Source organism: Oncorhynchus keta, chromosome 10 (genome assembly GCF_023373465.1).
Source record: "Oncorhynchus keta strain PuntledgeMale-10-30-2019 chromosome 10, Oket_V2, whole genome shotgun sequence".
NCBI classification, from domain to species: domain Eukaryota; kingdom Metazoa; phylum Chordata; class Actinopteri; order Salmoniformes; family Salmonidae; genus Oncorhynchus; species Oncorhynchus keta.
In genome coordinates this window covers 81221711-81243515 of record NC_068430.1, presented here as the reverse complement: position 1 = coordinate 81243515, position 21805 = coordinate 81221711, and the positions used below count along the sequence as shown (strand labels likewise).

At 49.8% G+C, this 21805-nt stretch overlaps 1 protein-coding gene and 1 pseudogene across 1 annotated transcript in view; both read right to left on the bottom strand.

The window, feature by feature from the left end:
* Positions 1–21805, bottom strand: part of LOC127931962 (meteorin-like protein) — a 99231-nt gene that overhangs the window by 3607 nt on the left and 73819 nt on the right. The gene's annotated exons all lie outside the window — the stretch shown is intronic.
* Positions 1–21805, bottom strand: part of LOC127931964 (dynamin-2-like) — a 55814-nt pseudogene that overhangs the window by 2618 nt on the left and 31391 nt on the right.

The window sequence follows — 21805 nt, the reverse complement described above, 5'->3', positions numbered from 1 at the left end:
TGTGTGTGTGTGTGTGTGTGTGTGAGTGAGTGAGGTGTCCACTCACGCTGTTGATCATGAGGTGCATGATGGTCTTGGGCATTAGATCCCTGATGGACTTGTTGACGATGCCGATGTAGGAATCCACTAGATTCCTTATGGTCTCAACCTGCCTCTCCAGCTGGGGATCCATAGAGAAGGATTCTGCTGGTCCTGTGTCCTCACTGTCAACCTGGGGAGGGAGGGAGAGGGGAGGGAGGGGGATGGAGAGAGAGGGGAGGTGGGGAGGGAGGGAGACACATTGAGAGGGAGGTGGGGAGGGTCCTGTGGGGAGGGAGAGAGAGGGAGGTGGGGAGGGAGGGAGGGAGGGAGAGAGGGGAGGTGGGGAGGGAGAGAGGGAGGGAGGGAGGGAGGGAGGGAGGGAGGGAGGGAGGTGGGAGGGAGGGATGGAGAGAGAGAGAGGGAGGTGGGGAGGGTAGGGAGGGAGAGAGGGAAATGGGGAGGGAGGGAGGGAGGGAGAAGCCTAGGGAGGTGGGGAGGGAGGGAGGGATAGAGAAACGTTTTGGGGGGAGGGAGGGAGGGAGGGAGGGAGGGAGGGAGGGAATTATTTTAAGGGAGGGAGGGAGGTAAATGAAGATATCTAGGGAGGGATTAGAAGGATGGACACATTGAGAAGGATTCTTCTGGTCCTGTGCATTCACTGTCAACCTGGGGAAGGGAGGGGGAGGAAATACTGGTCCTGTGTGTGTACATGCTTGCATGTATATTTATCCATCCGTGTGTGTAATTAAATACGTGTCCACGTCCGTGTCTGTACCCAGTGTAAGGTCTGGTCCAGTGTGACGTCACGATCTCTGCTGGTACTGGTACTGTGTAGCAACTACTAGCAGCTGTAATTAAAATGTCCTGGTCTGCCTAGAAAGCCTATGTGAATTACAGTCGGCATTATTTTATAGACAAACGTTTTGGGCATCGAAAATGTGTTTATTATGATCAAGTTTCGAACCCCATTGTGAATTATTTTAAAGTTCTCTATACATGTAAATGAAGATATCTAGATCTGTAATTAAATACTGGTCCATTCTGACGACTAGATCTGTAATTAAATACTGGTCCATTCTTACTACTAGATCTGTAATTAAATACTGGTCCATTCTGACTACTAGATCTGTAATTAAATACTGATCCATTCTAAACTACTAGATCTGTAATTAAAAACTGATCCATTCTGACTACTAGATCTGTAATTAAATACTGGTCCATTCTGACTACTAGATCTGTAATTAAATACTGGTCCATTCTGACTACTAGATCTGTAATTAAATACTGGTCCATTCTGACTACTAGATCTGTAATTAAAACTGATCCATTCTGACTACTAGATCTGTAATTAAATACTGGTCCATTCTGACTACTAGATCTGTAATTAAATACTGGTCCATTCTGACTACTAGATCTGTAATTAAATACTGGTCCATTCTGACTACTAGATCTGTAATTAAATACTGATCCATTCTGACTACTAGATCTGTAATTAAATACTGGTCCATTCTGACTACTAGATCTGTAATTAAATACTGATCCATTCTGACTACTAGATCTGTAATTAAATACTGATCCATTCTGACTACTAGATCTGTAATTAAATACTGGTCCATTCTGACTACTAGATCTGTAATTAAATACTGATCCATTCTGACTACTAGATCTGTAATTAAATACTGATCCATTCTGACTACTAGATCTGTAATTAAATACTGGTCCATTCTGACTACTAGATCTGTAATTAAATACTGGTCCATTCTGACTACTAGATCTGTAATTAAATACTGGTCCATTCTGACTACTAGATCTGTAATTAAATACTGGTCCATTCTGACTACTAGATCTGTAATTAAATACTGGTCCATTCTGACTACTAGATCTGTAATTAAATACTGGTCCATTCTGACTACTAGATCTGTAATTAAATACTGGTCCATTCTGACTACTAGATCTGTAATTAAATACTGATCCATTCTGACTACTAGATCTGTAATTAAATACTGGTCCATTCTGACTACTAGATCTGTAATTAAATACTGATCCATTCTGACTACTAGATCTGTAATTAAATACTGATCCATTCTGACTACTAGATCTGTAATTAAATACTGATCCATTCTGACTACTAGATCTGTAATTAAATACTGGTCCATTCTGACTACTAGATCTGTAATTAAATACTGGTCCATTCTGACTACTAGATCTGTAATTAAATACTGATCCATTCTGACTACTAGATCTGTAATTAAATACTGATCCATTCTGACTACTAGATCTGTAATTAAATACTGATCCATTCTGACTACTAGATCTGTAATTAAATACTGGTCCATTCTGACTACTAGATCTGTAATTAAATACTGGTCCATTCTGACTACTAGATCTGTAATTAAATACTGATCCATTCTGACTACTAGATCTGTAATTAACTACTGGTCCATTCTGACTACTAGATCTGTAATTAAATACTGGTCCATTCTGACTACTAGATCTGTAATTAACTACTGGTCCATTCTGACTACTAGATCTGTAATTAAATACTGATCCATTCTGACTACTAGATATGTAATTAAATACTGGTCCATTCTGACTACTAGATCTGTAATTAAATACTGGTCCATTCTGACTACTAGATCTGTAATTAAATACTGGTCCATTCTGACTACTAGATATGTAATTAAATACTGGTCCATTCTGACTACTTGTGTGCGTGCCTGCCTGCCTGCCTGCCTGCCTGCCTGCCAGAAATGAAAGGGACCATTTGTAATGCTAAAGAGAAATAGCTCATTTTAAGAGACTGATGGTGACTTTGAACATTTAGCTACTAATAAAATAATATATGATGTTTTAGCTACTAATAAAATAATATATGATGTTTTAGCTACTAATAAAATAATATATGATGTTTTAGCTACTAATAAAATAATATATGATGTTTTAGCTACTAATAAAATAATATAAGATGTTTTAGCTACTAATAAAATAATATATGATGTTTTAGCTACTAATAAAATAATATAAGATGTTTTAGCTACTAATAAAATAATATATGATGTTTTAGCTACTAATAAAATAATATAAGATGTTTTAGCTACTAATAAAATAATATAAGATGTTTTAGCTACTAATAAAATAATATAAGATGTTTTAGCTACTAATAAAATAATATAAGATGTTTTAGCTACTAATAAAATAATATAAGATGTTTTAGCTACTAATAAAATAATATAAGATGTTTTAGCTACTAATAAAATAATATAAGATGTTTTAGCTACTAATAAAATAATATAAGATGTTTTAGCTACTAATAAAATAAGATGTTTTAGCTACTAATAAAATAATATAAGGTGTTTTAGCTACTAATAAAATCATAAGATGTTTTAGCTACTAATAAAATAATATAAGATGTTTTAGCTACTAATAAAATAATATAAGATGTTTTAGCTACTAATAAAATAATATAAGATGTTTTTATTTTTCAAAATAAATCATGTTTTTCATTTGGAGTGAGAAAGAGACTTGTATCGTGTGTGTGTGTTTTACTATCCTTGTGGGGACATTTTGCCGATCCCCACAAGGAAAAAGGCTATTTTAGGCTCAGGGTTAGAGTTAAGGTTGGGGGTTAAGTTTAGGTTTAGGGTTATGATTAGGTTTAGGGGTAAGTTTAGGGTTATGATTAGGTTAAGGGGTAAGTTTAGGGTTATGATTAGGTTAAGGGTTAAGGTTAGGGTTAGATTTCGGGTTAGGGATTTGTGAAAATAGTATTTTGGATGGGAATCAATTATTTGGTCCCCACAAGTACAGCAATACAAAACTGTGTGTGTGTGTGTTTACCTGGTCTTTCTCAGGGTAAACTCCAGCTCTGAGGAACGAAGCCTTCCAGCTGTCTACATCCTCCTGTGTGTCACAGGCCAGCTCTATCTGACGTAGGTCCTTATACACGTTCCTGGAACACACACACACACACACACACACACACACACACACACACACACACACACACACACACACACACACACACACACACACACACACACACACACACACACACACACACACACACACACACTCTCTCTCTTAGTTATTGACAAAGTACACACACTCAATATTTCTAAATGTTACATACACTGTTTAGAGATACACACACACACACCTGGACTCGGTGTTGAAGATGGCGAATGTGTGTTTTGTGGACATGAAACCTTTCTCCACGTCTCTCAGCTTCAGATTATCTAGAGGCAGCATGTACTTCTTCTCTTTCTCCTGGAGACACACACAGTTATACACACACAGTTATACACACACACACACAGTACACACACACACACACACAGTACACACACACACACACACAGTTAGACACACACAGTTATACACACACAGTTATACACACACACACACAGTACACACACACACACACACAGTACACACACACACACACACAGTACACACACACACACACACAGTACACACACACACAGTTATACACACACAGCATGTACTTCTTCTCTTTCTCCTGGAGACACACACAGTTATACACACACACACACACACAGTTAGACACACACACACACACACTGTTTACACACACACACACACACACACACACACACACACAGTTAGACACACACATCTAGTGTGTTAGACACACACACACACACACTGTCACACACACACACACACACTACACACACACACACACACACACACACTGTCTAGACACACACACACACACACACACACACACACACACACACACACACACAGTTAGTTACACACACACACACACACACACACACACACACACACACACACACACACACACACACATCACAGTTATACACACACAGCATGTACTTCTTCTCCTTCTCCTGTATACACACACACACACAGTTATACACACAAAACACACAAACACACCACACACACACACATAGTTATAAACACACACATAAAAAGAGGACATCATCTGATTCAGTAGCTATCTAGTTAGTTAGCTAACTGTCTAGGTGACATCATCTGATTCAGTAGCTATCTAGTGAGTTAGTTAACTGTCTAGATGACATCATCTGATTCAGTAAAATAATAAATAAATAAATAAATATATGCCATTTAGCAGACGCTTTTATCCAAAGCGACATCAGTCATGTTCAGTAGCTTCTAGTTGGGTAGTCCCGGGAATCGAACCCACTGTGGCGTACAAGCGCCATGCTCTATCAACTGAGCTCAGTAGCTATCTAGTTAGTTAGCTAACTGTCTAGGTGACATCATCTGATTCAGTAGCTATCTAGTTAGTTAGCTAACTGTCTAGGTGACATCATCTGATTCAGTAGCTATCTAGTTAGTTAGTTAACTGTCTAGATGACATCATCTGATTCAGTAGCTATCTAGTTAGTTAGCTAACTGTCTAGGTGACATCATCTGATTCAGTAGCTATCTAGTTAGTTAGTTAACTGTCTAGATGACATCATCTGATTCAGTAGCTATCTAGTTAGTTAGCTAACTGTCTAGGTGACATCAGCTGATTCAGTAGCTATCTAGTTAGTTAGCTAACTGTCTAGGTGACATCATCTGATTCAGTAGCTATCTAGTTAGTTAGTTAACTGTCTAGGTGACATCATCTGATTCAGTAGCTATCTAGTTAGTTAGTTAACTGTCTAGGTGACATCATCTGATTCAGTAGCTATCTAGTTAGTTAGTTAACTGTCTAGGTGACATCATCTGATTCAGTAGCTATCTAGTGAGTTAGCTAACTGTCTAGATGACATCATCTGATTCAGTAGCTATCTAGTGAGTTAGCTAACTGTCTAGATGACATCATCTGATTCAGTAGCTATCTAGTTAGTTAGCTAACTGTCTAGGTGACATCATCTGATTCAGTAGCTATCTAGTTAGTTAGCTAACTGTCTAGATGACATCATCTGATTCAGTAGCTATCTAGTTAGTTAGCTAACTGTCTAGATGACATCAGCTGATTCAGTAGCTATCTAGTTAGTTAGTTAACTGTCTAGGTGACATCATCTGATTCAGTAGCTATCTAGTGAGTTAGCTAACTGTCTAGGTGACATCATCTGATTCAGTAGCTATCTAGTTAGTTAGCTAACTGTCTAGGTGACATCATCTGATTCAGTAGCTATCTAGTTAGTTAGTTAACTGTCTAGGTGACATCATCTGATTCAGTAGCTATCTAGTTAGTTAGTTAACTGTCTAGGTGACATCAGCTGATTCAGTAGCTATCTAGTGAGTTAGCTAACTGTCTAGATGACATCATCTGATTCAGTAGCTATCTAGTGAGTTAGCTAACTGTCTAGGTGACATCATCTGATTCAGTAGCTATCTAGTGAGTTAGCTAACTGTCTAGATGACATCATCTGATTCAGTAGCTATCTAGTTAGTTAGCTAACTGTCTAGGTGACATCAGCTGATTCAGTAGCTATCTAGTTAGTTAGCTAACTGTCTAGGTGACATCATCTGATTCAGTAGCTATCTAGTTAGTTAGCTAACTGTCTAGGTGACATCATCTGATTCAGTAGCTATCTAGTTAGTTAGTTAACTGTCTAGATGACATCATCTGAATATCCTGAATGTCTAAGACAACAATGGTATCTGGTTGAGGGTTGGATCCGGCCAAGCCACTAGCCATAGTATTAAACTTGCTTGGGTCAACACGGCTTGTAGGGATGTAACGATTCACCAATATGCATTGGTCTCTGGTTCAAATGTTTAAGAAACAAGTGCATCGGTCTTCCATATAACCCCCCCACCCACCCACCCACGCACGCACCCACACACACACACACACACACACTCCCCCTCACCTCCTCATCCTTGTACCAGGACAGTGACTCTGCAGTCAGGACGAACCAGTAGTCTTTGGACCCCCCCTTCATAATGCTTATGTTGATAGTGAGCCAGCCCCTCCGGATCACCTACACACAGCGGGACAGACCATTAGTTCAGGATAGGGGGTTGAGAGTGAGAGAGAAGTAAAGGAGAGAGGAGGAGGAGGGTAGTTTTTTTGTGGTACCTGGTTTGGCATCACTCTCTTCTTGTTGTTAATAGCAGCAGTAACAGTGGTCCTCTGTTGCGCGCTACAAGGGAAACAGAGGCCAGATAGAAAGACTATCACATACTGGGTGTTTCCCAATCGTCTCTCCTTCTTCCTGATGTGTGCTCTCGTTCACTACCCCCCACAAGTTTAAAAGCATTGGAATGGTGGAGTAGGCATGTGGACTAGATAGGAGTTTCAATATATCAGTCGTTTCCTTTCAAATCAGTGAAGGGAAGTGAACAAGTGCACACTTTGGGAGAAAGGAGAGATAATTGGGACGCAGCCGTGGACAACTGACATGAAGTGGGCAAACTATAACCTCTACAGGATCAGCGGGACGGTTGAGCTAACGAAGGCTAATGCGATTAGCATGAGGTTGTAAGTAAACAAGAACATTTGCCAGGACATAGACATATCTGATATTGGCAGAAAACTTTAATTCTTGTTAATCTAACTGCACTTACTGTCCAATTTACAGTAGCTATTGCAGTGAAAGAATACCATGCTATTGTTTGAGGAGAGTGCACAGTTATGAACTTGAAGATGTATTAATAAACCAATTAGGCACATTTGGGCAGGCTTGATACAACATTTTGAACAGATATGCAATGGTTCATTGGCTCAGTCTAAAACGTTGCCCTGACACTGCTGACATCTAGTGGCCAAAATCTAAATTGCACCTGGGTTGGAATAATAAATTATGGCTCTTGCATTTCAATAAACTAAATAATAAACTCTTGCATTTCAAAGATGATGGTACAAAAAAAATACAAAATAACATATATTTTCTTTGTATGATCTTTTACCAGATCTATTATCTGTGCTTCAGGTCCTGAGCTACAGGCAGTTACATGACATTTTAGGTGAAAATTGAAAAAAAAAGGGGCTAATCCTTAAGAGGTAGGTCGTTGCTAGGGGTTACATAGGTGAAAGTTGAAAGGTCGGTGCTAGGGGTTACATAGTCAGGTGAAGGTTGATTGGTCGTTGCTAGGGATTACTAGAGGTCAACTCACTTTGCGAAGCCAATGAAGTCCTCATGGTTTGTGTTGATGTAAGACAGCTCAATGTCAATCAACAGCAGCACCTGAGACAGACAGACAGGACAGACAGGTCGGGTCAAATAAAATCAAATTGTATTAGTCACATGCGCCGAATACAACAGGTGTAGACCTTACCGTGAAATGCTTACTTACAAGCCCCTAACCAACAGTGCAGTTTTAAAAAATACGGATAAGAATAAGAGATAAAAGTAATTAAAGAGGAGCAGTAAAAATAACAATATATACAGGGGAACCAGTACAGAGTCAATGTGAGAGGGGCACATTGAGGTAGTATGTGAGGTAGTATGTACATGTAGGTAGAGTTAATTAAAGTGACTATGCATAGATGACAACAGAGACTGGCAGTGGTGTGGAGAGGGGAGGGGGGCAATGTGAATAGTCTGGGTAGCCATTTGACTAGATGTCAGCCTCTCTTTCTCTCCCACTCGCCCCTCTCTCTCTCTCTCTGTCTCCATCTATCTCTCTCTCTCACCTGGTCGTTGGTTTTGATGTCTCTCTCTCTCCATCTATCTCTCACTCTCATCTGGTCCCTGGTTTTGATGTCTCTCTCTCTCATCTACCTCTCTCTCTCACCTGGTCGTTGGTTTTGATGTCTCTCTCTCTCTATCTCTCTATCTCACCTGGTCTTTGGTTTTGATGTCTCTCTCTCACCTGGTCACTGGTTTTGATGTCTCTCTCTCATCTATCTCTCTATCTCACCTGGTCACTGGTTTTGATGTCTCTCTCTCATCTATCTCTCTATCTCACCTGGTCACTGGTTTTGATGTCTCTCTCTCTACCTGGTCACTAGTTTTGATGTCTCTCTCTCTCCATCTATCTCTCACTGGTTTTGATGTCTCACCTGGTCTTTGTTTTTGATGTCTCACTGGTCCATCTATCTCTCACTCTCACCTGGTCTCTGGTTTTGATGTCTCACTCTCAGCTGGTCTTTGGTTTTGATGTCTCACTCTCACCTGGTCTCTGGTTTTGATGTCTCTCTCTCACCTGGTCTTTGGTTTTGATGTCTCTCTCTCACCTGGTCACTGGTTTTGATGTCTCTCTCTCCATCTATCTCTCACTCTCACCTGGTCTCTGGTTTTGATGTCTCACTCTCACCTGGTCTCTGGTTTTGATGTCTCTCTCTCACCTGGTCACTGGTTTTGATGTCTCTCTCTCCATCTATCTCTTGATGTCTCTCACCTGGTCTCTGGTTTTGATGTCTCACTCTCATCTGGTCTCTGGTTTTGATGTCTCTCTCTCACCTGGTCTTTGGTTTTGATGTCTCTCTCTCACCTGACGTAGGTTTTGGTGACGATTCTCTCTGTCTCTTCTCTCAGTCTGGGGTAGGAGCCAAGCTGTGGAACAACACACAATGCTGCAGGTACTGACGGCACACACACACACAATCACACACACATGCATGTACACACACACACATAAAATTGCACACACATGCATGCACACACACGCACACACAATCACACACACATGCATCAACACACACACACACACCTGGTCTCTGGTTTTCAGACACACACCATCCATCCAGCCAAACAGACCCCCTAGTGATTGACATGTATAGGGGACAGACAGTTAGCATAGAGGGGTCATCCATCCAGCCAAACAGACACACCCCCTAGTGATTGACATGTGTAGGGGACAGACAGTTAGCATAGAGGGGTCATCCATCCAGCCAAACACACACCCCCTAGTGACTGACATGTATAGGGGACAGACAGTTAGCATAGAGGGGTCATCCATCCAGCCAAACAGACACACCCCCTAGTGATTGACATGTGTAGGGGACAGACAGTTAGCATAGAGGGGTCATCCATCCAGCCAAACAGACACACCCCCTAGTGATTGACATGTATAGGGGACAGACAGTTAGCATAGAGGGGTCATCCATCCAGCCAAACAGACACCCCTAGTGATTGACATGTATAGGGGACAGACAGTTAGCATAGAGGGGTCATCCATCCAGCCAAACAGACACACCCCCTAGTGATTGACGTGTGGGGGACAGACAGTTAGCATAGAGGGGTCATCCATCCAGCCAAACAGACACACCCCCTAGTGATTGACATGTGTAGGGGACAGAGTGTTCAACATAGAGGGGTCATGCAGGTAGGACATTGATCCTGCTTGGTAGTATATCTGGTATAAACTAACATCAACCAGTTTGAATCTAGGAAAACCAGTTTAAACGAACACAAACTGGTTTGGGGCTAATTTTATCTGATTTAGGAGATTTTTATCTGGTTTCAGCAAGCATGCTCACAATACTGTCATCAATATCCCACAGGTATCCCAGCATGCTCACAATACTGTCATCAATATCCCACAGGTATCCCAGCATGCTCACAATACTGTCATCAATATCCCACAGGTATCCCAGCATGCTCACAATACTGTCATCAATATCCCACAGGTATCCCAGCATGCTGACAATACTGTCATCAATATCCCACAGGTATCCCAGCATGCTCACAATACTGTCATCAATATCCCACAGGTATCCCAGCATGCTCACAATACTGTCATCAATATCCCACAGGTATCCCAGCATGCTCACAATACTGTCATCAATATCCCACAGGTATCCCAGCATGCTCACAATACTGTCATCAATATCCCACAGGTATCCCAGCATGCTCACAATACTGTCATCAATATCCCACAGGTATCCCAGCATGCTCACAATACTGTCATCAATATCCCACAGGTATCCCAGCATGCTCACAATACAGTCATCAATATCCCACAGGTATCCCAGCATGCTCACAATACTGTCATCAATATCCCACAGGTATCCCAGCATGCTCACAATACTGTCATCAATATCCCACAGGTATCCCAGCATGCTGACAATACTGTCATCAATATCCCACAGGTATCCCAGCATGCTCACAATACTGTCATCAATATCCCACAGGTATCCCAGCATGCTCACAATACTGTCATCAATATCCCACAGGTATCCCAGCATGCTGACAATACTGTCATCAATATCCCACAGGTATCCCAGCATGCTCACAATACTGTCATTATAACCCACAGGTATCCCAGCATGCTCACAATACTGTCATCAATATCCCACAGGTATCCCAGCATGCTCACAATACTGTCATCAATATCCCACAGGTATCCCAGCATGCTCACAATACTGTCATCAATATCCCACAGGTATCCCAGCATGCTGACAATACTGTCATCAATATCCCACAGGTATCCCAGCATGCTCACAATACTGTCATCAATAACCCACAGGTATCCCAAGATGAGCACTAATGCCAATTGATTGATTTAGTGAAGGAGAGTCCAACTCTGTCTGCTGGTTTTATTATCTTCTCTCAACTTGTGTTCAGTTAAGACCTGGACAACCAGGTCAGGGCAGTTCAATAAGACCTGGACAACCAGGTCAGGGCAGTTCAATAAGACCTGGACAACCAGGTCAGGGCAGTTCAATAAGATCTGGACAACCAGGTCAGGGCAGTTCAATAAGACCTGGACAACCAGGTCAGGGCAGTTCAATAAGACCTGGACAACCAGGTCAGGGCAGTTCAATAAGACCTGGACAACCAGGTCAGGGCAGTTCAATAAGACCTGGACAACCAGGTCAGGGCAGTAACTAACTAAACAGTCTGAATTGATCAATCTGAGAGAGGAGTGAAAACCTGCAGACATGGAATGAGTTTGACGCCTGTGATTTAGCATGTTAGCACAAGGTGAGTTAGGGAACAGAGGTGAGAGTCACAGAGAGGATTTAAAGACACAGCAGGAACGTTCTGATTGGTCAAAAGTAGGGGTTGAGTGACTGGACATGGTTGGGTAAGCATAGGAAAGGATGTGTCACACAGAACGTCTTCCCCCTGAGCTACATAGGGGGAACGATAAAGACAGAGGCTTCGGGGCTGACGTTTTAAGCTGAGATAAGGGGAGGTGAGTGTTTTGATTGGGTAATCGAGGGAGAGGTGGGGTGAAGGGAGGTTGAAGCAACAATCACTGTGAGGAAGGGGGCGGGTGTAGAATCAGAGGGAGGGGCTGTTGGATTTAGGGGCAGAGGTCGCATTCCAGGCCGACTACATAGAGCCCCACAGTGGAGGTGTTGTAATACCCATAAAACCTAGTGGTCAAACAGGGAAAGGCTTCCAATTGTCTTTCCACCCTTCATTTTTCCAATAGGACATTTTTGAAACACTTGAAATAAGGGCTGTGTTTTGTGTATGTTTACCCTGGTGTGACGTTCTAATATATAATAATAATAATATATGCCATTTAGCAGACGCTTTTATCCAAAGCGACTTACAGTCATGTGTGCATACATTCTACGTATGGGTGGTCCCGGGGATTGAACCCACTACCCTGGCGTTACAAACGCCATGCTCTACCAACTGAGCTACAGAAGGACCATGGTTCTGATAACCATGTCAATCTCTCTCGGACAAGGTGACTTTTATCAGTATATTCGGCTCTATTTACTCTCAGATTTGAAAATGCTAATTAGCATCAAAGTAGACATCATGCAAAAATACAAATCCCTGCAGGCTCCTGCCCGTCATCTCTAGATGACACCTTTGCTTTCGGGTATTGTGTCAAAACTTGCACAACACGGTTCACAGAATTGTCCATTTACATAAATGTTGCCAATTTATTCATGACTAAATGTATCTAACATTAGAGAGCTGATCCAGAGATTCTTACCTTGGCCTGGATTCTGCAGTCTGGTCCAGATCCTCATGGCGTTTCTAGTTCTTTACGAGAAACATTTTAGCAGCTAAATAGCATTTCATTTTGGGGGAGGGGGGTGAATACAGGTGACTATATTGATAAAAGTCACCTTGTCCTAGAGAGATTTTCGCGGTTATGAAAATGTCCCGTCAGGGTAAACCTACACGAAACACAGACATTATTTCAAGAGTTTCTAAAATCCCCCTATGGGAAGAATGTATGGTGGGGAAATGATTGGAAACAGTTCCCTGTTTGACAGCTAGGTTTTATGGGTATTATGACTCATACTGTGGTACTCTATTGCAGTCATTGCAGTGTATCAAACAATGTTTGCGTGCCACGTCACTGACTGTGCAGTCAGGCATCAGATTACTACATCATATGTTGTGGTTTGTTGTTAAATATGCTAAACACCTATCCAGGCGTTGTCTGTAATGTAGTCAGCCTGGAACACGGCCAGTGCTTATGGGAGGGGGGGGTAGTGACTATACAGACAGCAATAAAACTACCCAGAGGGGTGAGGAGAAATTAAATCAATTGGGGAGAGTGGAGGAGACGGGAAGGAGGAGTGGAGGGAGGGAGGGAGGGGATGGAGGGAGGGAGGGTGGAGGGAGGAGGTGGGTGGAGGGGTGAGGCTAGCAGGAGAAGGAGGGGTGGAGGGAGGGAGGGTGGAGGGGTGAGAATAGCAGGAGAAGGAGGGGGTGGAGGGAGGGAGGTGGGTGGAAAGTGAGGCTAGCAGGAGAAGGAGGGGTGGAGGGAGGGAGGGAGGGTGGAGGGGTGAGAATAGCAGGAGAAGGAGGGATGACAAATAGTGGAGGGAGGGAGGGTGGAGGGGTGAGGCTAGCAGGAGAAGGGAGGGAGGAGGGAGGGAGGGTGGAGGGGTGAGAATAGCAGGAGAAGGAGGGGTGGAGGGAGGGAGGGTGGAGGGGTTTTGAGACTAGCAGGAGAAGGAGGGGTGGAGGGAGGGAGGGTGGAGGGGTGAGAATAGCAGGAGAAGGAGGGGTGGAGGGAGGGAGGGAGGGAGGGTGAGGGGTTTGAGACTAGCAGGAGAAGGAGGGTGGAGGGAGGGAGGGTGGAGGGGTGAGACTAGCAGGAGAAGGAGGGGTGGAGGGGAGGGAGGGTGGAGGGGTGAGACTAGCAGGAGAAGGAGGGGTGGAGGGAGGGAGGGTGGAGGGGTGAGAATAGCAGGAGAAGGAGGGGTGGAGGGAGGGAGGGTGGAGGGTGAGACTAGCAGGAGAAGGAGGGGTGGAGGGAGGGAGGGTGGAGGGAGGGAGGGTGGAGGGGTGAGACTAGCAGGAGAAGGAGGGGTGGAGGGAGGGAGGGTGGAGGGGTGAGGCTAGCAGGAGAAGGGGAGGGGTGGAGGGAGGGAGGGTGGAGGGGTGAGAATAGCAGGAGAAGGAGGGGTGGAGGGTGGAGGGTGGAGGAGGGAGGGTGGAGGGGTGAGGCTAGCAGGAGAAGGAGGGGTGGAGGGAGGGAGGGAGGGAGGTGGAGGGTGAGGCTAGCAGAGAAGGAGGGGTGGAGGGAGGAGGGGGGAGGGGGGAGGTGGAGGGATGAGGCTAGCAGGAGAAGGAGGGGTGGAGGGAGGGAGGGTGGAGGGGTGAGGCTAGCAGGAGAAGGAGGGGTGGAGGGAGGGAGGGAGGGTGGAGGGGATGAGTCTAGCAGGAGAAGGAGGGGTGGAGGGAGGGAGGGAGGGTGGAGGGGTGAGGCTAGCAGGAGAAGGAGGGGTGGAGGGAGGGAGGGAGGGTGGAGGGGTGAGAATAGCAGGAGAAGGAGGGGTGGACCAGGGTGAGACTAGCAGGAGAAGGAGGGGTGGAGGGAGGGAGGGAGGGTGGAGGGGTGAGGCTAGCAGGAGAAGGAGGGATGGAGGAGGGAGGGAGGGTGGAGGGTGAGGCTAGCAGGAGAAGGAGGGGTGGAGGGAGGGAGGGAGGGGTGGAGGGGTGAGGCTAGCAGGAGAGGAGGAGGGTGGAGGAGGGAGGGAGGGTGGAGGGGTGAGAATAGCAGGAGAAGGAGGGGTGGAGGGTGGAGGGTGGAGGGAGGGAGGGTGGAGGGTGGAGGGAGGGAGGGTGAGACTAGCAGGAGAAGGAGGGGGAGGGAGGGAGGGTGGAGGGGTGAGGCTAGCAGGAGAAGGAGGGTGGAGGGGGAGGTGGAGGGGTGAGGCTAGCAGGAGAAGGAGGGGTGGAGGGAGGGGAGGGTGGAGGGGGTGAGACTAGCAGGAGAAGGAGGGTGGAGGGAGGGAGGGTGGAGGGGTGAGGCTAGCAGGAGAAGGAGGGGTGGAGGGAGGGAGGGTGGAGGGAGGGAGGGTGAGACTAGCAGGAGAAGGAGGGTGGAGGGGTGAGACTAGCAGGAGAAGGAGGGTGGAGGGAGGGAGGGTGGAGGGAGGGAGGGTGAGACTAGCAGGAGAAGGAGGGGTGGAGGGTGGAGGGGTGAGACTAGCAGGAGAAGGAGGGGTGGAGGGAGGGAGGGTGAAGGGAGGGAGGGTGAGACTAGCAGGAGAAGGAGGGGTGGAGGGAGGGAGGGTGGAGGGGTGAGACTAGCAGGAGAAGGAGGGGTGGAGGGAGGGAGGGTGGAGGGGTGAGCTAGCAGGAGAAGGAGGGGTGGAGGGAGGGAGGGTGGAGGGAGGGAGGGTGGAGGGATGAGGCTAGCAGGAGAAGGAGGGGTGGAGGGAGGGAGGGAGGGTGGAGGGGTGAGGCTAGCAGGAGAAGGATTTGGTGGAGGGAGGGAGGGAGGGTGGAGGGGTGAGACTAGCAGGAGAAGGAGGGGTGGAGGGAGGGAGGGTGGAGGGGTGAGAATAGCAGGTCAGAAGGAGGGGTGGAGGGAGGGTGGAGGGTGAGGCTAGCAGGAGAAGGAGGGTGGAGGGAGGGAGGGTGGAGGGGTGAGACTAGCAGGAGAAGGAGGGGTGGAGGGAGGGAGGGTGGAGGGGTGAGGCTAGCAGGAGAAGGAGGGGTGGAGGGAGGGAGGGAGGGTGGAGGGGTGAGGCTAGCAGGAGAAGGAGGGGTGGAGGGAGGGAGGGAGGGGTGGAGGGGTGAGGCTAGCAGGAGAAGGAGGGGTGGAGGGAGGGAGGGAGGGTGGAGGGGTGAGACTAGCAGGAGAAGGAGGGTGGAGGGAGGGAGAAACATGGAGGGGTGAGAATAGCAGGAGAAGGAGGGGTGGAGGGAGGGAGGGGTGGAGGGGTGAGACTAGCAGGAGAAGGGAGGGGTGGAGGGAGGGAGGGAGGGTGGAGGGGTGAGACTAGCTCGGAGAAGGAGGGGTGGAGGGAGGGAGGGAGGGTGGAGGGGTGAGAATAGCAGGAGAGAGGGGTGGAGGGAGGAGGGAGGGTGGAGGGGTGAGGCTAGCAGGAGAAGGAGGGTGGAGGGGGGAGGGATGGAGGGGTGAGAATAGCAGGAGAAAGGAGGTGGAGGGAGGGAGGGAGGGTGGAGGGGTGAGAATAGCAGGAGAAGGAGGGTGGAGGGAGGGAGGGAGGAGGGTGGAGGGGTGAGGGGTGAGACTAGCAGGAGAAGGAGGGGTGGAGGGAGGGAGGGTGGAGGGGTGAGACTTGCAGGAGAAGGAGGGGTGGAGGGAGGGAGGGTGGAGGGTGAGGCTAGCAGGAGAAGGAGGGGTGGAGGGGTGGAGGGAGGGAGGGTGGAGGGAGGGATTCTTTACGGTGAGACTAGCAGGAGAAGGAGGGGTGGAGGGAGGGAGGGAGGGTGGAGGGGTGAGACTAGCAGGAGAAGGAGGGGTGGAGGGAGGGAGGGTGGAGGGGTGAGACTAGCAGGAGAAGGAGGGGTGGAGGGGTGGAGGGAGGGAGGGTGGAGGGAGGGGAGGGTGAGACTAGCAGGAGAAGGAGGGGTGGAGGGAGGAGGGATTTTGGGTGGAGGGGTGAGACTAGCAGGAGAAGGAGGGGTGGAGGGAGGGAGGGTGGAGGGGTGAGACTAGCAGGAGAAGGAGGGTGGAGGGAGGGGGAGGGAGGAGGGTGGAGGGAGGGAGGTGAGACTAGCAGGAGAAGGAGGGGTGGAGGGAGGGAGGGAGGGTGGAGGGGTGAGGCTAGCAGGAGAAGGAGGGGTGGAGGGAGGGAGGGAGGGGTGAGACTAGCAGGAGAAGGAGGGGTGGAGGGAGGGAGGGTGGAGGGGTGAGACTAGCAGGAGAAGGAGGGGTGGAGGGTGGAGTCTAGCAGGAGAAGGAGGGGTGGAGGGTGGAGGGGTGAGTCTAGCAGGAGAAGGAGGGGTGGAGGGAGGGAGGGGAGGGTGGAGGGGTGAGACTAGCAGGAGAAGGAGGGGTGGAGGGTGGAGGGGTGAGTCTAGCAGGAGAAGGAGGGGTGGAGGGAGGGAGGGAGGGAGGGTGGGAGGGGTGAGACTAGCAGGAGAAGGAGGGTGGAGGGAGGGAGGGTGGGAGGGTGAGTCTAGCAGGAGAAGGAGGGTGGAGGGAGGGAGGGTGGAGGGGTGAGTCTAGCAGGAGAAGGAGGGGTGGAGGGAGGGAGGGTGGAGGGGTGAGTCTAGCAGGAGAAGGAGGGGTGGAGGGAGGGAGGGAGGGTGGAGGGGTGAGTCTAGCAGGAGAAGGAGGGGTGGAGGGGGTGGAGGGTGGAGGGTGGAGGGGGTGAGTCTAGCAGGAGAAGGAGGGGTGGAGGGGGTGGAGGGGTGGAGGGGTGAGTCTAGCAGGAGAAGGAGGGGTGGAGGGTGGAGGGGTGAGTCTAGCAGGAGAAGGAGGGGTGGAGGGTGGAGGGTGGAGGGTGAGTCTAGCAGGAGAAGGAGGGGTGGAGGGAGGGAGGGTGAGTCTAGCAGGAGAAGGAGGGGGGAGGGAGGAGGGTGAGACTAGCAGGAGAAGGAGGGGTGGAGGGAGGGAGGGTGGAGGGTGAGACTAGCAGGAGAAGGAGGGGTGGAGGGAGGGAGGGGTGAGAATAGCAGGAGAAGGAGGGGTGGAGGGAGGGAGGGGTGAGTCTAGCAGGAGAAGGAGGGTGGGAGGGTGGAGGGGTGAGAATAGCAGGAGAAGGAGGGGTGGAGGGAGGGAGGGGTGAGTCTAGCAGGAGAAGGAGGGGTGGAGGGGTGAGTCTAGCAGGAGAAGGAGGGTGGGAGGGTGGAGGGTGAGTCTAGCAGGAGAAGGAGGGTGGGAGGGAGGGAGGGGTGAGACTAGCAGGAGAAGGAGGGGTGGAGGGGTGGAGGGGTGAGAATAGCAGGAGAAGGAGGGGTGGAGGATGGAGGGGTGAGAATAGCAGGAAGGAGGGGTGGAGGGTGGAGGGGTGAGAATAGCAGGAGAAGGAGGGGGGGAGGGAGGGGGAGGGGTGAGAAATAGCAGGAGAAGGAGGGGTGGAGGGAGGGTGGAGGGGTGAGTCTAGCAGGAGAAGGAGGGTGGGAGGGTGGAGGGGTGAGTCTAGCAGGAGAAGGAGGGTGGGAGGGAGGGAGGGGTGAGACTAGCAGGAGAAGGAGGGGTGGAGGGAGGGGAGGGGTGAGTCTAGCAGGAGAAGGAGGGGTGGAGGGAGGGGAGGGGTGAGACTAGCAGGAGAAGGAGGGGTGGAGGGAGGGTGGGAGGGTGGAGGGGTGAGAATAGCAGGAGAAGGAGGGGTGGAGGGAGGGAGGGGTGAGTCTAGCAGGAGAAGGAGGGGTGGAGGGAGGGAGGGGTGAGTCTAGCAGGAGAAGGAGGGTGGAGGGAGGGGTGGGAGGGTGGAGGGGTGAGAATAGCAGGAGAAGGAGGGGTGGAGGGAGGGAGGGTGGAGGGGTGAGACTAGCAGGAGAAGGAGGGGTGGAGGGAGGGAGGGTGGAGGGGTGAGACTAGCAGGAGAAGGAGGGGTGGAGGGAGGGAGGGTGGAGGGGTGAGACTAGCAGGAGAAGGAGGGGTGGAGGGTGGAGGGTGAGTCTAGCAGGAGAAGGAGGGGTGGAGGGTGGAGGGAGGAGGGAGGGAGGGGTGAGTCTAGCAGGAGAAGGAGGGGTGGAGGGAGGGTGGAGGTGTGAGTCTAGCAGGAGAAGGAGGGGTGGAGGGGGTGAGACTAGCAGGAGAAGGAGGGGTGGAGGGTGGAGGGGTGAGTCTAGCAGGAGAAGGAGGGGTGGAGGGAGGGAGGGGTGGAGGGGTGAGTCTAGCAGGAGAAGGAGGGGTGGAGGGAGGGTGGAGGGGTGAGTCTAGCAGGAGAAGGAGGGGTGGAGGGGTGGAGGGGTGAGACTAGCAGGAGAAGGAGGGGTGGAGGGGTGGAGGGGTGAGTCTAGCAGGAGAAGGAGGGGTGGAGGGGTGAGGGCAGGAGAAGGAGGGGTGGAGGGTGGAGGGGTGAGGCAGGAGAAGGAGGGTGGAGGGTGGAGGGGTGGAGGGGGTGGAGAGGGAGGGTGAGTCTAGCAGGAGAAGGAGGGGTGGAGGGAGGGTGGAGGGGTGAGTCTAGCAGGAGAAGGAGGGGTGGAGGGTGGAGGGGTGAGTCTAGCAGGAGAAGGAGGGGTGGAGGGGTGAGTCTAGCAGGAGAAGGAGGGGTGGAGGGTGGAGGGGTGAGACTAGCAGGAGAAGGAGGGGTGGAGGGAGGGAGGGTGAGTCTAGCAGGAGAAGGAGGGGTGGAGGGAGGGTGGAGGGGTGAGTCTAGCAGGAGAAGGAGGGGTGGAGGGGTGAGTCTAGCAGGAGAAGGAGGGGTGGAGGGGTGGAGGGAGTCTAGCAGGAGAAGGAGGGGTGGAGGGGTGGAGGGGTGAGACTAGCAGGAGAAGGAGGGGTGGAGGGTGGAGGGAGTGAGTCTAGCAGGAGAAGGAGGGGTGGAGGGGTGGAGGGGTGAGACTAGCAGGAGAAGGAGGGGTGGAGGGGTGAGTCTAGCAGGAGAAGGAGGGGTGGAGGGAGGGAGGGGTGAGTCTAGCAGGAGAAGGAGGGGTGGAGGGAGGGAGGGGTGAGTCTAGCAGGAGAAGGAGGGGGAGGGAGGGAGGAGGGAGGGTGAGTCTAGCAGGAGAAGGAGGGGTGGAGGGAGGGAGGGTGAGTCTAGCAGGAGAAGGAGGGTGGAGGGAGGGAGGGTGGAGTCTAGCAGGAGAAGGAGGGGTGGAGGGAGGGAGGGTGAGTCTAGCAGGAGAAGGAGGGGTGGAGGGAGGGAGGGGTGAGTCTAGCAGGAGAAGGAGGGGTGGAGGGTGGAGGGTGAGAATAGCAGGAGAAGGAGGGTGGAGGGGTGAGACTAGCAGGAGAAGGAGGGGTGGAGGGTGGAGGGGTGAGAATAGCAGGAGAAGGAGGGGTGGAGGGGTGAGACTAGCAGGAGAAGGAGGGGTGGAGGGTGGAGGGGTGAGAATAGCAGGAGAAGGAGGGGTGGAGGGGTGAGACTAGCAGGAGAAGGAGGGGTGGAGGGTGGAGGGGGTGAGAATAGCAGGAGAAGGAGGGGTGGAGGGGTGAGACTAGCAGGAGAAGGAGGGGTGGAGGGTGGAGGGGTGAGAATAGCAGGAGAAGGAGGGGTGGAGGGGTGAGTCTAGCAGGAGAAGGAGGGGTGGAGGGGTGAGTCTAGCAGGAGAAGTGGTAGAAACACAGTTCTCTTCATTCTCTCCATCCATCAATTTATTGGGTACGTTCAATACTATCTCCTTCTTCCTAAAGTGTACACTCGTTCACTACTTCACACAAATCTAAAAGCATTAGATCGGTGGAGGCATGTGGCTAGAGAGGAGTTTCTACAGTCATTTCAGTCATTTCCTTGAAGGGAAGTGAACGAGTGCACTCTTTGGGAGTAAGGAAAGACAATCTGGAAGCAGCCACTGTCCCTCTTCTCTCTTCCCTCCTTCCTTGTTTCCTTCCCTCCACTGTCCCTCTTCTCTCTTCCCTCCTTCCTTGTTTCCTTCCCTCCACTGTCCCTCTTCTCTCTTCCTTCCTCCCTTCTTTCCTTCCCTCCACTGTCCCTATTCTCTCTTCCCTCCTTGTTTCCTTCCCTCCACTGTCCCTCTTCTCTCTTCCTTCCTCCCTTCTTTCCTTCCCTCCACTGTCCCTCTTCTCTCGTCCCTCCTTGTTTCCTTCCCTCCACTGTCCCTCTTCTCTCTTCCCCTCCTTGTTTCCTTCCCTCCACTGTCCCTCTTCTCTCTTCCCTCCTTGTTTCCTTCCCTCCACTGTCCCTCTTCTCTCTTCCTTCCTTGTTTCCTTCCCTCCCCTGTCCCTCTTCTCCCTTCTTTCCTTCCCTCCACTGTCCCTCTTCTCTCTTCCCTCCTTGTTTCCTTCCCTCCACTGTCCCTCTTCTCTCTTCCCTCCTACCTTTTTCCTTCCCTCCACTGTCCCTCTTCTCTCTTCCCTCCTTGTTTCCTTCCCTCTGCTGTCCCTCTTCTCTCTTCCCTCCTACCTTGTTTCCTTCCCTCCACTGTCCCTCTTCTCTCTTCCCTCCTTGTTTCCTTCCCTCCGCTGTCCCTCTTCTCTCTTCCCTCCTTGTTTCCTTCCCTCCACTGTCCCTCTTCTCTCTTCCTTCCTTGTTTCCTTCCCTCCACTGTCCCTCTTCTCCCTTCTTTCCTTCCCTCCACTGTCCCCCTTCTCTCTTCCCTCCTTGTTTCCTTCCCTCCACTGTCACTCTTCTCTCTTCCCTCATTCCTTGTTTCCTTCCCTCCACTGTCCCTCTTCTCTCTTCCCTCCTACCTTGTTTCCTTCCCTCCACTGTCCCTCTTCTCTCTTCCCTCCTACCTTGTTTCCTTCCCTCCACTGTCCCTCTTCTCTCTTCCCTCCTTGTTTCCTTCCCTCCGCTGTCCCTCTTCTCTCTTCCTTCCTTGTTTCCTTCCCTCCGCTGTCCCTCTTCTCTCTTCCCTCCTTCCTTGTTTCCTTCCCTCCGCTGTCCCTCTTCTCTCTTCCTCCTTCCTTGTTTCCTTCCCTCCACTGTCCCTCTTCTCTCTTCCCTCCTTCCTTGTTTCCTTCCCTCCGCTGTCCCTCTTCTCTCTTCCTCCTTGTTTCCTTCCCTCCACTGTCCCTCTTCTCTCTTCCCTCCTTGTTTCCTTCCCTCCACTGTCCCTCTTCTCTCTTCCCTCCTACCTTGTTTCCTTCCCTCCACTGTCCCTCTTCTCTCTTCCTCCTTGTTTCCTTC